This window comes from Equus przewalskii, chromosome 18 (assembly GCF_037783145.1).
Source record: "Equus przewalskii isolate Varuska chromosome 18, EquPr2, whole genome shotgun sequence".
In the NCBI taxonomy this organism is placed as follows: Eukaryota; Metazoa; Chordata; class Mammalia; order Perissodactyla; family Equidae; genus Equus; species Equus przewalskii.
In genome coordinates this window covers 21,959,465-21,974,714 of record NC_091848.1, presented here as the reverse complement: position 1 = coordinate 21,974,714, position 15,250 = coordinate 21,959,465, and the positions used below count along the sequence as shown (strand labels likewise).

Sequence of the window (15,250 nt, the reverse complement as noted above, 5' to 3'; positions counted from 1 at the left end):
ATGAAAATCAATGCTGCCACATTTTAAGAAAGATGACTTTTTGAGGCTACAAAAATAGAATAAAATAGCACAATCATTTTTTAATTTTTGATGAGGAAGATTGGCCCTGAGCTAACATCTGTTGCCAATCTTCCTCTTTTTGCTTGAGGAAGATTGTTGCTGAGCTAACATCTGTGCCAGTCTTCCTCTGTTTTGTATGTGGGACGCCACCACAGCATGGCTTGATGAGCAGTGTGTAGGTCCATGCCAGGGATCCGAACCTGTGAACTCTGGGCCACCTAAGCAGAGTGTGTGAACTTGACCACTACACCACCAGGCTGGCCCCTAGCATGTACATTTTTTAAATTTCACTCTAATGTTTTAATTTACCCAGGAGAATAAACAAATAATACTTGGTGGAAATCACTTAATTTCTTTAACTTTTTCCAAAAGATTCAGAGAATGACACAGACTTCTGTAAGACAAAATGCAGCTAAATGGTCTCTTTGGCAGATATTCGAACTTCTATGCCTGAGACATGATGAAAATGCCACGTGAATAAAGATAAAATTGAACAAACCTATTACTACCTGGAAAAGAATGAAGTAAACAGTGGAATTTGATCTAAGCTAACTTTATTTCCCAAACTCAAAATCATAACAACAAAGTTCTTTACATGAGACACTTTGAAACCTGAAAGAAGAAGCTGTCTAGTTTCTTTCCATGCATCAAGCCAAGGAAATGAAGGGAGAAAACCATTCTTCTCCGTTTGCCTCTTGTGTAAAATTTCTTTTCTTATCATCCCATCTAGTTATATCTTTCTGCAGTTTGAATTACCCTCTTTTCCTCAGACTGGTAAGGCAGTGAAAGGATGTTTGTTCTGCTAATTAACTTTATTACCCTGATAACTCCCTGCAGCCTTTGACGAAAACAATTACCGTTACTCCTTTTTTCCCCCACTGGCAAAAAAAAAAAAAAAAAAAAAAAAGGAAAAGGGGAAAAAAAAAGACTATTAATTAGAAATGAGGCCCAGGTCCCTGCCATGTTATCCTGCCACGTTCCCAGGCCCTCGAGCAGGATAGCATTACATTGTCAGTAGTAATTTAGCTCTCATCTGTCTCTGCTAATTATTGTCACATTCATCAAATTCATCAACAAAAGTGCTCTCAGAAGGATTGCATATTTGCAGTTAATACAGCATAAACTGGTATTACCCATCACCACATTTGTGATGATGAGAGGGACACAACTTATTCATCCCTAATTAGAGCAAGCTGGGTAATTAATTATGCATTCCGCCTTATTACTTCTGAGTTCCCAGATATTGTTTGTCTAAAAAGGGGGAGAAAGCAGGAGAGAGAAGCCTGAAAATGCAAAAAAAAAAAAAAAAAAAAAAAAGGGTGATGTGTTTTGTCACATGCGCTATGCCATAATTCCCACCTGACAAACTAGCTGAATCAGTGGAAAATTGCGAGTTGTCAGCAGCAGAATAAACTGCTGTAATAGCTGATTAATGATCAGCACCTGTGACAGGTGCTGTACGGGACTGTAAACTTGGTTTGATTAACAGTCACTGGACGAATAAATATTAGTGACAGTCAGCGGAGAGCAAGTTTGCTTGTTTGCCTCCCTGTTAACAAATCGCTCGCATTAAAGTTATTGATATTTCTGTCTGAGACACTCTTTTTTTTGTAGTTATCTGGCAACATTGGCAGTGAGTTATAATAGATTGTGTTTGTTTCTGTTCTGTTATTTTATTTCAGAACGAAAGTTGTATTTTGACAAGATGACCTGTAGGGGTTTAAATCTACCAGGTGTGGAAGAAGAGATGAAAAATAACAGGATTCACACTTTGTTTAATTTATGCTCACCTGCAAGTAATCTTTGTACGCGTGTGTGTGTACATATACATACCATGCATACATGCATATATTCATTATATCCATTTACATGCATGTACAATAACTATTAAGGGATGTTCAGACTAAAAAAACACAGACGAATTTAGGGTTTGTGATGTTCGCGTACTTTAATAATTTTTTTAATTGATTTTTTTCCTCAGAGTTGGATGTTTTCCCTGAAAACATTGGCAGTGTGGCTCCTCCTAAGCCTGTGTCTCAATCCCGAACTGAAGGGACCATCTTCCTGAGGCAGCTATTCAAAACTGCTGCCAGCTCGCTTGCTTCTACTGAATTGGCCAGTTACAGACAGACTGGTCAGGAGGTGATGAACCTGTTTGAGCTGACTGATTATTAACCAGGAATCAAGTTTCATGCATAGGCGAGCACAGTGGAATGACGGAAGGAACCAAGTCTGTCTCTTTTTTTTAGGTCACAGTAAAGGAAGCCATTTGACTTCACTGTGGTAGTTTTGGATTGTGTAGAGAATGGTTAGGACTGTGGGTTTGCGAATCCTAAAGACCTGCTTTCAAGCTTTGGTCCTGCTAACTAGCTGTTTGAGTTCAGGTAAGTTACTTAATCTGTTTGATTTTTCAGTTTCTTAACTATAAAATGAGGGCATTTCCAACCTATGTTATGGTGTGACTGTGAGTATTACATGAGGTAATGGATGTAAATCATCCTAGCACAGTGCCTAGCATGGAAAGTGCTCAATAATTAACAATTTAATTATTATTAACACGACAGTTTGAAATTTGAATAGTCAAATTACCTTCAGTTTCTGTTTCACATGAAGAAATGTTTTAAAAACAACTAATTATGATTTTTCCTCCACACATCCAAAATAATAACAAAAATTAAAAAACAAAAACAGCCAACTTTATGCTCACTTATCCCTGAGTGAAAGCTGAGAAGAGTAGTCCCTGGGTAGTAGATATCCCACGGCACTGCTCTGATTTATTCAGATATTTCTCAGAGGCACAAAAGTTGGAATGGATAGGGTGGGGCAGAGGCTAGAAGAGGGCAGCCTGGTTCCTCCCAAATCTCCATAAGAATGTCTTCAGAAAATCCAAGGGTGACGGTAGAGACAGATCTGAGTAATGCTTAGCACAGTCCCATACTCTGCTGGAATCGAGATAGTGAAAAACCAAGCAGGAACGACAAAAATAACATCAAAGCCAGTCCATTTTGATAACATAGTATATATCTACTTTGATATTAACCATCGAACAGAGAATGAAAGTGATGAAAGTACAGACAGAGGCAGTATAGTGCAATCCCAGTTTTTGAAACAGTGCTGAGAAGTGACAAAACTGCCATATTTCTAGAACATTAGGGAACACGTGCCTGTTGCATCATATTTAATCAATATCTAAAGCCAACTTATCTAGAAAAAAAATAAAAGAGACTTACAGCTTCAGTTGTATCTATACTGATTCTAAGAACATTCTGGAAGTAGTTTTCATGAAGAATCATAATGATTTTTTTCTTTTAATAGTGTTTCTAATTCATTTTTAAACTTAAAGTGTCCTACAAAACTTTCAGAAAAAAATAGCAATGTCTAACAATAAAGTATGTCATTCTTGTTTGATAATTGCCAAAGCAGTGGTTCTCAACTGCCACACATTGGAATACCTCTAAAACAGAGCTGTCAGGACCCATCACCAGGTATTCTGGTTCTATTGCTGTTGGCGAGCCCATTGGGCATTGGCATGTTTAAAAATTTCCCCAGGTGATTCTGACGTATATCCAAGTTTTAGAACTGGGGATCATACATAAAATTAGAAATTTATGTAATAAGATTTAATGTAAAAAGTAAAACTTCCTTCAGATTATACAACTATTATTGTGAAATGTACACATCACATATGGGGCCTTTAGAGTTCCCTGAAGTTGCTACTTAAAGAATCATGATTGAAAACTTTTTTCTTAGTTAATTCAATCAGAGAAAAATATCTAATAATTCAAACAGTAAGAAATATGCCGAATTCACCAACTCACTTCATATCACTAATTTGAATTGTAGGGTCAATTGCCTTATCTCCTTGGAAAAATAAACTCACTGGAGGTGTCCAGACCATTTCTGTGATGACAGATGAGCTAGATGGTGGCAGGGCTGACTGGTGATTGTGGCCCGCTTCCTAGTGGGTTTCCTGCTGCACAAATCATGACAGAAAATCAAGAGACGAGAATGTTCCTGCCATTTGGTACATATAAACATGGGTTAAAAAGCAGGTAACATCCTCTACACCTGCTTCTGTCTGCACTTTGCTATATGAGCTCTGATCCTTCTCGTCGCATGTGAGTGCATGTGACCGTTCTTGTTGTAGGAGGGTTCGTTGGTCTATCACTTCCTCACTGCTTCTCATGGGCAGACAACCTAGGCAACCACGTGAAATCAACTGGAAATTCCCTGTTTGACTAAAGCACTGATATTCCGGATTATGGTACGCTTCCATCAGGGAGGTATCTACTCTCTGTTTACTTCTATATCTATGTTCTAGAATTCCTGTGCTCCCATAAAGTCTTAATTTAAACTTTTAATTATTAAAAAAACTGAATTATATTTCATCAAGTTTGCTCAAAACAAAAATGTAACCCATCTCTGGATATTTAACGAGGAAAAGTTTCACTTGGCACATGGGATTTTGGGGTGGGTCAACTGGAATGCCTCACTTCATTAACTTGATCTTATTGAATTTCCCATGGTCTAGAACAAAGGCAGGCAAACTATGGCCAGTAGGATAATCTGGCCTGCCACTTATTTTTATTTAATTATTTTTTGAGGTCATTTTGGCTTATAACATTGTGTAATTTCAGGTGTACGTTATTAAATATCAATTTCTGTATAGATTTCATTGCCACTTATTTTGGTAAGGCCTTGCAAGCTAAGATTTTTTACAAGTGAAGGTTTTTACATTTTTAAGTGGTTGAAAAAAACTTTCAAAATGTTTTGTGATGTGAAAATTATATGAAATTCAAATTTTACTGTCCATATTTAAAGTTCTTTTGGAACATAGCTGTGCTTGTTTGTTTCCATATTGCCTATGGCTACTTTCGGGCTAAAATGGCAGAGTTTAGTACTTGCAACAAAGACCTTATCCAACAAAACCTAAAATATTTACTATTTAGTCCTGTCCTGAAAAAGTTTGCTTGTCCCTCCTCCAGAGTAACATTTCTCAAATTTTAATTTGCATACAAATTTGGGATCTGGTTAAAATACAGATCTGATTCTGTAGGTCTAGAGTGGGGCATGAGAATTTGATACCGCCCTTCTAACAGGCTACCTGGTGATGCTGATGCTGCTGGTTTCAGGACCACAGTTTGAGAAGCAAGGCTCTAGACCACGATCCTCACCATATGGGCTCACAACACTGATAGCAGTCTGATAAAGGACAAATCTTTCAGGAATGGGCTCATATTAACTAAGCTCACAAGATCAATGTAGAAACCTAGAAATCTCATTTATTAAATGGTTACTGAGAAATATGATAGAGATTGATCCAGAGTCTTCTGTTCCCATAGACATGCCACCTGAGATGCTGAATTAGAGAAACGGATAAGAATGCACAGGAAACAGTAGGAGACAGTTGTGTATTTAGATTGTTCAAAGACTTCAGGTTAATAGAGATTTGCTAGCTTGCTGCCACTAGCACCAGGGTGGTAGTTTCAAAATATATCTAGGATTTGTTTTAATCAGGTATGGCAAGACACACAGACATGGAAATGACTGTCATGAAAGAGAAAATTTTTATATTCTCAGATCTCTGGAAACAGAAGGCACAGCATACAATGCAGGGGGGCCACACAGGGAGCACCAGGGTTGATTGGGAGGCAGAGGGAGTGAGGGAAAAACACGGTCAAGAACCTTTATTGTGGTTTTCAAGGGAAGGAATGGGAGAGGCAGGATAAGCAGGCTTAAGATTGGCTAGTTTGAATCATTTCAGCAGGCTCTGGGGTTTAGGGCCTGTTGCTGGTTGCCTGATACCTGGCACTGGGGTGATTAGGGGAAGTGGATAGCGGTCCAGAGTGTGAAAGCTACATAAACGAGGGAGCTGGGAGTATGGGCTTTGATCAGTTGGTCTGTATTTGAAAGTGAGTCGCTTTAAGTTGTTTTCTCTCTAGAAATTAGCTAGCCCTGGCAGGGGCAGTCTCTTCAGCGTCAGCAAGGCCCCAGATGTGAAAACACCAGAAAATCCAGAAAATAAAAAGGCATGATTGATACAAGTGGGTCTTTGGACCAAGGCACCCTTATTTAAAATGGTTATGGGATGGACACTGCCCATACACACCTCTTTGATTATTTCTTTTTTCTGTGTTTTTGTGATTGACCAGCTTCCCTTCGAATTGACATATTCCTCCTTCACATCTGCTCATTATTTTAGGGTATGGAAGAGTCCTTGAGGTTTGGGGATCTTTCAGCCTCTTTTAATTGATCTTGTGTGTTGATTATCAAGTTCAACATGGCTCCAATCCATCATGTGTTGATTACCTAGTTTAATTCAGAAAACAATCTTACTTTGCTCACTACCAGGCTGGAGAGGGTCTGTTCTCTATAGTGCCCAACACAGACAACACTATAATTAATATATACAATAATTTCAACTTAATATAACTGTTTGAATACTTGTAACACCCTGCTTCAGACCATAGAGCCCTCATTCTTTTCCAGTGGGTCACAAATTGCTGATGGTGACATTTAAGTGGTGGATCTGAATGGGGACCATTTTTAATGACTCTATGGTCACCAAGAGGATGAAGGTGACACTGTGGTCATCTATAAGCTTCTGGACATGCCTCTTTCTCCACAGAGATGTCTACAACCCATAGGGAGAGAGAAAAGTTGTGGCAGATGCCATTTGCTTAATCTATAGGTTGATTTTGAACGATCTTTCTGGGAGTCCTGCCCTAGCCACTCCAGCCAAAGAGAATTGCTTGTAATTGCTGCAAGCTTCATCCCACCTCTCATTTATATCACATAGTAATTCCCTAGTCTTGGGTCACTGTTCATTATCTTATGAAATTATGCCATGGTCTTTTAAAGGATTTCCCTGCCAATTTTAAATGTGTCTTAATGTTAAAGTCAAGAGGAGGAGTATTGAGAGAGAACTGGATCTGTGTCCTTGTACTAATTACAGTGTGACCACGACTGAATCACTTCTTCTCTTTGGCCATCAGTTTCCTCATTAAACACATAGAAGAAGGATTTTGGATTACATAATTCCCATGGGCGCTTCCAGTTTTAAAACACTAAGCTTGACTGAAGTGCTTCTGTAAGGTATTCATAAAAATGGGGTTCACTTCTTTATTGGCACATTCCTGAAATATGCTGTATGGTACTTTGGACCTCCATTTAGCTTTTATTTCTTTTTCCTGCCTGGTGTTCTTGTTACTTGTTTAAAAATCTGTTTCAATTTCTTTCATCAAAAAGTAAAAAAAAAAGGTTATAAACTTTTTGGGGTAGACATTTTATTCGACTTTGTATCCCCAGAATTTTGAAGAAAGGGGCCATCTAATAGATTTTGGTTGAATTACATTAGCGTGGGAGTGCCCTTGAAGCAAATAACTTTGCGTAGCAGGATCTTAAAAGGTTGAGAAGTTGTAGCCCCGCACAATAAGGTAGGACTTTGACAAGCTAGTTGATTGGATGTGTGGCAACCCCTGGTGTCATGTAGCACTAACTACATTTATAAAATTATAAAATAATTTTGTTTCTCTGGGAAACATTGAAAGAGTAACTTGACTTTAAATTTCTTCATGTTCCATTATATTTCTCATGATTAAAGTAACTTCTGATAGCTCCGTAATTAGGTTTTATCTTACTCCTGCAAGGATCAAGGAAATTTTTGCATTGAGATGGGAACTTTCACATTACTCATGGCTTGTAGAAGGGAAGACAGTCCAGCTAGAGTAATGTGAACGCCATACCTATATATGTTTTGTTGGATTTAAGAAAAATCTTAAGAAGCATAATTTTTTCTCTTAAAGCATTTCCACTTACATGCAATGTTTTTGATCAGAAAACTAAAATGTAGCAGCGGGTGGGAATGGGGGGAGCCAAATATAGAAGTGGTGCCAACAGATGCAAAAATGCCGTGGAAATCTTTGGCCCAGAAATAATAGCTTACCAAAATACACACACACAGTTGTTGGACTCTTGAACAGATACACAGCCGTCTGTAGAGACAACAGTGCTGTTGGCCAAGAGTCCCGGAGACAGGCCAACCTCCCATCCAGATGCCACTGCCAGTGAGGAACCATTTGGCATCTAATTCTCTGGCTGCCAACCTTCTTTCTCACTCTCTGGCATGAATTTTTACAGGGGCTGCTTGAGTAAATTAAGACTCTGAAGAGTTCTGTTTTACTGTGCTGTAACAACACAGTGCCACAGGAGCCCTTTACGCTATTCGAATGCTTTTATCTTTTTTTTTTTTTAAGTGTGAAAGAAACCTGACTTCTATGTATTTGCCTATAGATAAATGCAATTGCTTTGGAAATTAAGAATGATATATTTTGATTTCTGTATGGAGCCAACTTTCCTTAACCCCAAAATACCTTGAGACTTTTTAAAGCATGAGCAATTTGAAAGAAACAAGCCCCAACCTCCAAAAAAAGAAAGAAAGAAAAGGAAGAAATAAAAGATGATAAAAGGAGAAAAAGAAACAAAATATACTGATCTTTTTGGGAGAGTGAAAGAAATTGTTCATATCTCCTCAGCCCTGGCAAACTGCACGCTGAAAAATTTCCTACTAGTCAAAAGAATGCAATAAGCACACATATTTTTTCTAATGAAAACTGAATAGGTATCAATATACTTCCATGAGAGTTTGCACATAGCACCAACTTCCCAGGAAGGAAAAATCAACATGAGCAGTGTCTCCTCATCTTGTAATCTCATCAAATTCCAATTTCTGCTTAAGTGAGGTTGTACCTGGCACTGGTGCCACTTTGTACTTCCCAGCCCCTCCTACCAGGAGAGGCCTCTTCACCCACTGCCTGCTTATCCCCTCCCTCACATCAGTGGAGCTGGGCACCAGACAGAATCTGCTGAAAGAGCTGGCTTCTTTTCAGCAGGCTCTTTGCAAGAGCAAAGTTTTGAGCTTCTTCTGATCAAAGGTGAGAATTATCAGAGGATGGCATAATACGTGATGATTTTGATGAATTTAGAAACATGCCATAGTTTAAATCACATATTTTAATTTGTACGACAAATAGTACTTTTAACTTAAATTTCTGTAACGTCAAAATAAAACATTAAACTGCTATTTCATGCTTCAAGAGAAAAGGAAAAGCAAAAGATCAAGCTTCCATGGCTTATCTGGGCTCTGCTAGCTAATTTTATGTAAATATAACATTTGAACTGGGGGGGATATTTTTTTGTGGACTCCATATTCTTTCTCCAATTTCCCCACAAAAATACAAGGAACTCTTGAGGTTGTCTTGTTAGAGTTTGAGGCACAAAATAAGTGATCTTAGCCATACAGAAAGCAATGTTTTCCCTGGAGACCTTCAATGGGGCTGCCATGTTAACTCTACCTGAAGCAACACTAATTGCTCTCAGATCTCTAAGTATCATTGACTTTGATAAATTATCCTCAGAGAGTCATGAACAAATGAATCAAATGCTCATCATCACATTCAGGAGATAGAAACATTTTTACAACAAGGAATAATATATCAGGCAGCCTACTTATGTACTGCTGTGTTGCATAAAGATTTCTTGATGAGCCATACAACCCTGTCCAGGTATAAATTGTGTGACTAATGCATTGAAGAGATAGCTTAATCATAGAAAAGCATGTGGCCAAGGTACACTGTAGAAAACATAATATTTCATTCCTTTTTTGACCAAAACAATGTCTATTCTGTCATTAGGGTCAACTGTAAGTATTCATTTCCCAACTGTACATTAATATTAATAAAATCTTCCATTTTTCTGTTGTGCAAATGTGATGAAATTGTTACTGAAAACATCGAAGTGCTGTTTAGGTAAAAGTTCTTCAATAGCATGTAAAATACTTTACAGAAAAGTAACTGCTATACAAATATATGGACAATAGCAATACTGGTGGTCTAACGTCTCCTTAGAAATTTTCTAATTCACCAACCTAAATGGAGTCTGCTGTATTTACTCTGTATTCTCTTCTTTTATGATTTCATCTAACTCTACATTTTAGAAGAAAACCAACTGGTATTTTCTCTACACAATTCTTCACTTTCTGTTTCAAAGAAAGAGAACATTATTTATCTTTTTTGGGGAACAGTAACTACTAAGAAGAGCATCCTTTCTCTTTGTGAGTTGAGAAAAATGGTTAAATTAATGGAAAGATAGATGTTCCTTTTCCGCTGGTTGGGGTGAGAGAAGCAGCTCTGGTCAGTGCTCCCTTCCCCTCTGCCCTGTCTTTATCTCCCTCTGAGCACCAGCTCTCCCTTTATCCTTCTGTGGACCATCTGTGTGCCTGCCAACATCTAGCAAGACATCAGCAGGTCCTAGCAATGGCCACAACACTACGTGGTTCTTCATCCCTGAAAGAAAACTCCAAACTTTGTGCCATGATTAAAAATAATCTTCCGTCTCACAAACATGCACTACCTGAAAGCCTTACAATAAATTTTGTATTCTCAGTGGACCTTGAGCAATTACTTGTGTATGAATTTTTATGCTTTTATCTGAATACTTATGATGGCATTTTCAAATTATGTCCTGCAAACACTAATTTTAAGGAATGTGGACAACAATTTTAGCTAAACTTGTTGAGTATTTAGTATATGCTTTACGCACATTTTGTCATCCAATATGCACAAGTCTTTGAAGTAGTATTGGAATTATTTCCATTTTATGGACGATGAAAGTGAGGATTAGGAGGTGAAGTGACATAGCTGAGCAGTGGAGCAGGGATTGGAACCACGCTGTCTGACTCCCAGGCTCACACTGCTAAACAGGGCAGCCTAACTGTTAGGTCTAAGAGGATTTGAGGACCAATGAATTTGGAAATGCAGAGTTAAACCAAATCTAAAAAATTTCTTTCTTGCAGGATTTCTCAGTCTTTAATATGCTTGTGGACACTGACTCTCTGAGGTGGAATACGACATATGACATTTCCCAAACTTACTGAAACCCCTTGATCGCTCAAGTGCTTGAGCCAGAACGTTTAGTTTCAGAGGCTGGTTCTGCCACTCACTGTGGTTGTAGACCCAGGCCAGTGACTTAACCTCTTATTATGTTCCTTAATCCCTAACAGAAAATTTAACTATATACCTACCAAGACAGAAAAATGGCCAATGTGTTTTTGTTTAAGTTTTCAGAATAAGAGTTGAAAAAGATTTTTTATTAATATTCTGTGAATGAGAAATATCTAACTAACCAGAATATCTTTTTTCTTTAAAGAGTTTTATTAATCAGTGTTTGACTTTCTCCGAAGACTTTCTTGATTTAAAGTTTTTCAGGTATTTACATTAAAAAGGCAATAATATTAATTATAATAATGTTCTCATTAACGAATGTTTTTTATAATAATAATTTCCCTGGATGCTTGTATTAGTTACTCTGGTTACCTTTTCATAATGTTAAATATGGGTTTTTTAGCTGACATCTATATAAAAGAGTAGGGCAGAATTCCCTAAACTGTCTTGGTATTTTTTTTCACAGTGCCCTTAGGCCAAAGGAAATACTTCATAGTTTCACTTAAGTAGTAAGGTCCAAAGTACTTAATAAGTATTTACGTTTTAATAACTTAGTAGCCTTTGAAAAAGATAATACATACAAACTGACAGAGAAAATATTTTTAATCTAATCTTAAGTAGCCAAAATTAGTTACTACTGGGATATGTGTACCTGTTGGCTGCTGTAAAACTTCTCAATCCTTGAAATCAGATTGATTCCACCACCCTTACTTTTTGTTCCACATTGATTTTAGTATGGTACTTGCTTTTTATCAAAGCAACCACAGAAAACTCAGCTTTGCAAAGATATGAAATCATCAAAATAAGTGTAGACAATCTAATGGTGAAACTATGAACCACTTGGAGCTGGTAGTTTGCAAGCTCTGTGTTTTCCTCAAAAGCATAAAATATTCCATGGCATCTCCTGTGAGTTCACTATGGCACTCTGGGCCACCTCTGCACACATTCTGGGAATCATGGGACTAGGGTGATATATATGATAGCCTATCTTTCAGCACATAGTATTTGAACTGTATTATTTGTGCGTGCGTGTGTGTGTGTCTATGAGAGAGAGAGAAACAGAGAAACTCTGTTATTTAAAACTCAAATTGACTGTAGATTTTTCCATCTTCTAAGGGAGGTGACCTAATTTATATGAGGAGAGCAAAACATCTCTATACTATTCTTTTCCTCTTGGTAGAGAGGGAAGAAGGAATGTTGAGACCTAGCACGAGAATGAATCTGTTGATATGCAATGGGATACTGGAACCTAGTTTAGAAGTGACTTAGGAACTAAGCTGCTCTGCAGAATAAAGTGAGCAGTGAAGGGAAAGAGAGAGGGGAATATGAAACCCACTGGGAGACCAGACCTCCAATCAGCACAAAATGGCTGAGGAGATTTTTCTAAAATAGTGACATTTGATGTTACTAGATTAAGAACCCAAACTAGCCACTCATATCTTCAGTGGAGTCTTGTCTACACACATGCCTTGTGTGAGCATTTTTTAAGTGGAAATCAGAGACGGCTGAGGCCCACCCTTGGATCAGCCCAGAAGAGAGAGTAGGAAGTGGTAATGTACAAGCGGCACTGAGAACTCTGTGGAGATAGGCTCTCAAGGCAAGAAGTGACCATAACAACAAAGTCACCAGGAATTCCCAGAATGCTTGAGGAAGAGAGGGATAAGGAGCTTGACAAGAGATGCTGGGAGGCTGATGTAAGGCTTGGTAGATCATGAGGGCTGAGCAAAGGGCCACAGCTTAGGTGTGGTGGGAAGAAGTCATTATGTAGAAACTGAGGTTCTGCAGATAATGTCAATCTAGTGGGAAGAGCTAGGATTAGAAACTAAAGTGTTTTGGGTGAATCAAGAGACCAAGTCCCAAATGGAGGGCCAAGGCAGGTGTATAGTCTGGATCCACAGACAGAAGTAGCATAAACCATGATCTAAGAAAGTGCCAAATTATCCAGGCTAGCAGCAAAGATTGTATGTGAGATACTTGCCAGAATCAGGGATGATTCCCTCCTTTGGCAAAGCCTAATTTTATTCCTATTAGATAAGCAATGACACAAAAATTTCAGTACTGCAAGAGACCCTGAGACCAGGCAAAGAGTTATTTTATGTCTCAGTTATTCTCTGATCAAGACATTATGACATCGAACACTCTTTCAGGATTAAAAGAACTCAGAAAACTAGGAATAGAAGGGAACTTCCTCAACATAAAAAAAGGCATTAATGAAAAAACCCATGCCTAATATATTCCATGGTGAAAGACTGAAAGTTTTCCCCTAAAATCAGAAACAAGATAAGATTACTCAGCTATTCAACACTGTACTGAAGTTCTAGCTAGAGCAGTTAGAAAAGAAAAAAGAAATTCAAGACATCCAAACGGGACAGAAAGAGGTAAAATTATCTTTATTCACAGATGACATGATCCCATGTATAGAAAATCCCAAAGAACAGTCAAGAAAACTACTAGGACTAATAAACAAATTTGGCAAGGTTGCAGAATACAAGATCAACTCAAAAAAATCAGTCGTGTTTTTATACAACAGAAATGAACAATCCGAAAGGAAATTAAGAAGGCTATACCATTAACAACAGTTTCTAAAAGAATAAAAGACCTAGGAGAAAACTTAACCAAGGTGATGAAAGACTTGTACACTGAAAACTACAAAACATTGCTGAAAGAAACTGAAGATCTAAATAAATGAAAAGACACCCTATGTTCATGGATAGAAAGACTCAAAGTTTTTAAAATGTTGATACTATTCAAAGCTGTTTACAGATTCAATGCAATTCCTATAAAAATTCTGACTACCTTTTTTTTTTTGAAGAAATGAGAAAGTCAATCCTCAAATTCATATGGATTTGCTAGGGACTCAGAGTAGCCAAAACAATCTTGAAAAAGAAGAACAAAGTTGAAGGACTCACACTTGCTGATTGCAAAATTTACTATAAAGCCAGTAATCAAAACAGTGTGGTACTGGCATAATGACAGAGATATAGGCCAAGAGAATAGAACTGAGAGTCCAAAAGGAAATCCAAACATCTATGGCCAATTGATTTTTGACAAGGGTGCCAAGTCCATTAAATGGAGCAAGAATAGTCTCTTCAACAGATGGTGCTGGGCCAACTAGATTTCCACATGCAAAAGAATGAAGCTGGACTCCTGCTTCATTCCATATACAAAAATCAACTCAAAATGGATCAATGCCCTAAATATAAAAACTAAAACCAAAAAATTCTTAGAAGAAAACATAGGGATAAATCTTTATGACCTTGGATGTAGCAATGGATTTTTAAATATGACACAAAACACATGAGCAACAGAGGAAAAAATAGCTAAATTTGACTTCATCAAATTCAAAAACTTTTGTGAGTCAAAGGACATTATTAACAAAGTGAAAGGGGCTGGCCCAGTGGTGTAGTGATTAAGTTCACATGCTCCACTTTGGTGGCTCAGGGTTCGCTGGTTCGGATCCTGGGAGCAGACCTAGTGCCACTCATCAAACCATGCTGTGGCAGCATCCCACATAAAAGAGAGGAAGACTGGCACAAATGTTAGCTCAGTGACAATTTTCTTCAAGCAAGAAGAGGAAGATTGGCAACAGATGTTAGATCAGAGCCAATCTTCCTCACGTACAAAAAAAGAAAGTGACAAAACAACCTAGACAATGGGAGATAATATTTGTAAATCACATGTTGATAAGGATTTAATATCCAGAATATATAAAGAACTCCTACAACTTAACAATAAAAAAAGAAACAACCCGGGGCTGGCCTGGCAGTACAGTGGTTAGGTTTGTGCACTCCACTTCAGCAGCCTGGGCATGGACCTATGCACTGCTTATGAAGCCATGCTGTGGTGGCATCCCACATGCAAAATAGAGGAAGATTGGCACAGATGTCAGCTCAGGGACAATCTTCTTCACAAAAGAGAGAGAGAGAGAGAGAGAGAGAAACAACCCAATTAAAAAATAGGCAAAAGAGGGGCCAGTCTGGTGGCGCAGTGGTTAAGTGTGCATGTTCCGCTTTGGCGGACCGAGGTTCCCTGGTTCAGATTCCGGGTGCACACTGGCACCACTTGGCACACCATGCTGTGGCAGGCGTCCCACATATAAAGTAGAGGAAGATGGGCATGGATGTTAGCTCAGGGCCAATGTTCCTCAGCAAAAAGAGGAGGATTGGTGGCAGTTAGCTCAGGGCTAATCT

The 15,250-nt window shown here is 38.2% G+C and overlaps 1 long non-coding RNA gene across 1 annotated transcript in view; it reads left to right on the top strand.

The window, feature by feature from the left end:
• LOC139077101 (uncharacterized) overlaps positions 1-15,250 on the top strand; it is a 29,849-nt gene that overhangs the window by 3,588 nt on the left and 11,011 nt on the right. Inside the window, exon 2 of the long non-coding RNA XR_011529355.1 lies at positions 2,042-2,444. This is a non-coding gene — a long non-coding RNA (uncharacterized lncRNA). The remainder of the gene's footprint in view (positions 1-2,041; positions 2,445-15,250) is intronic.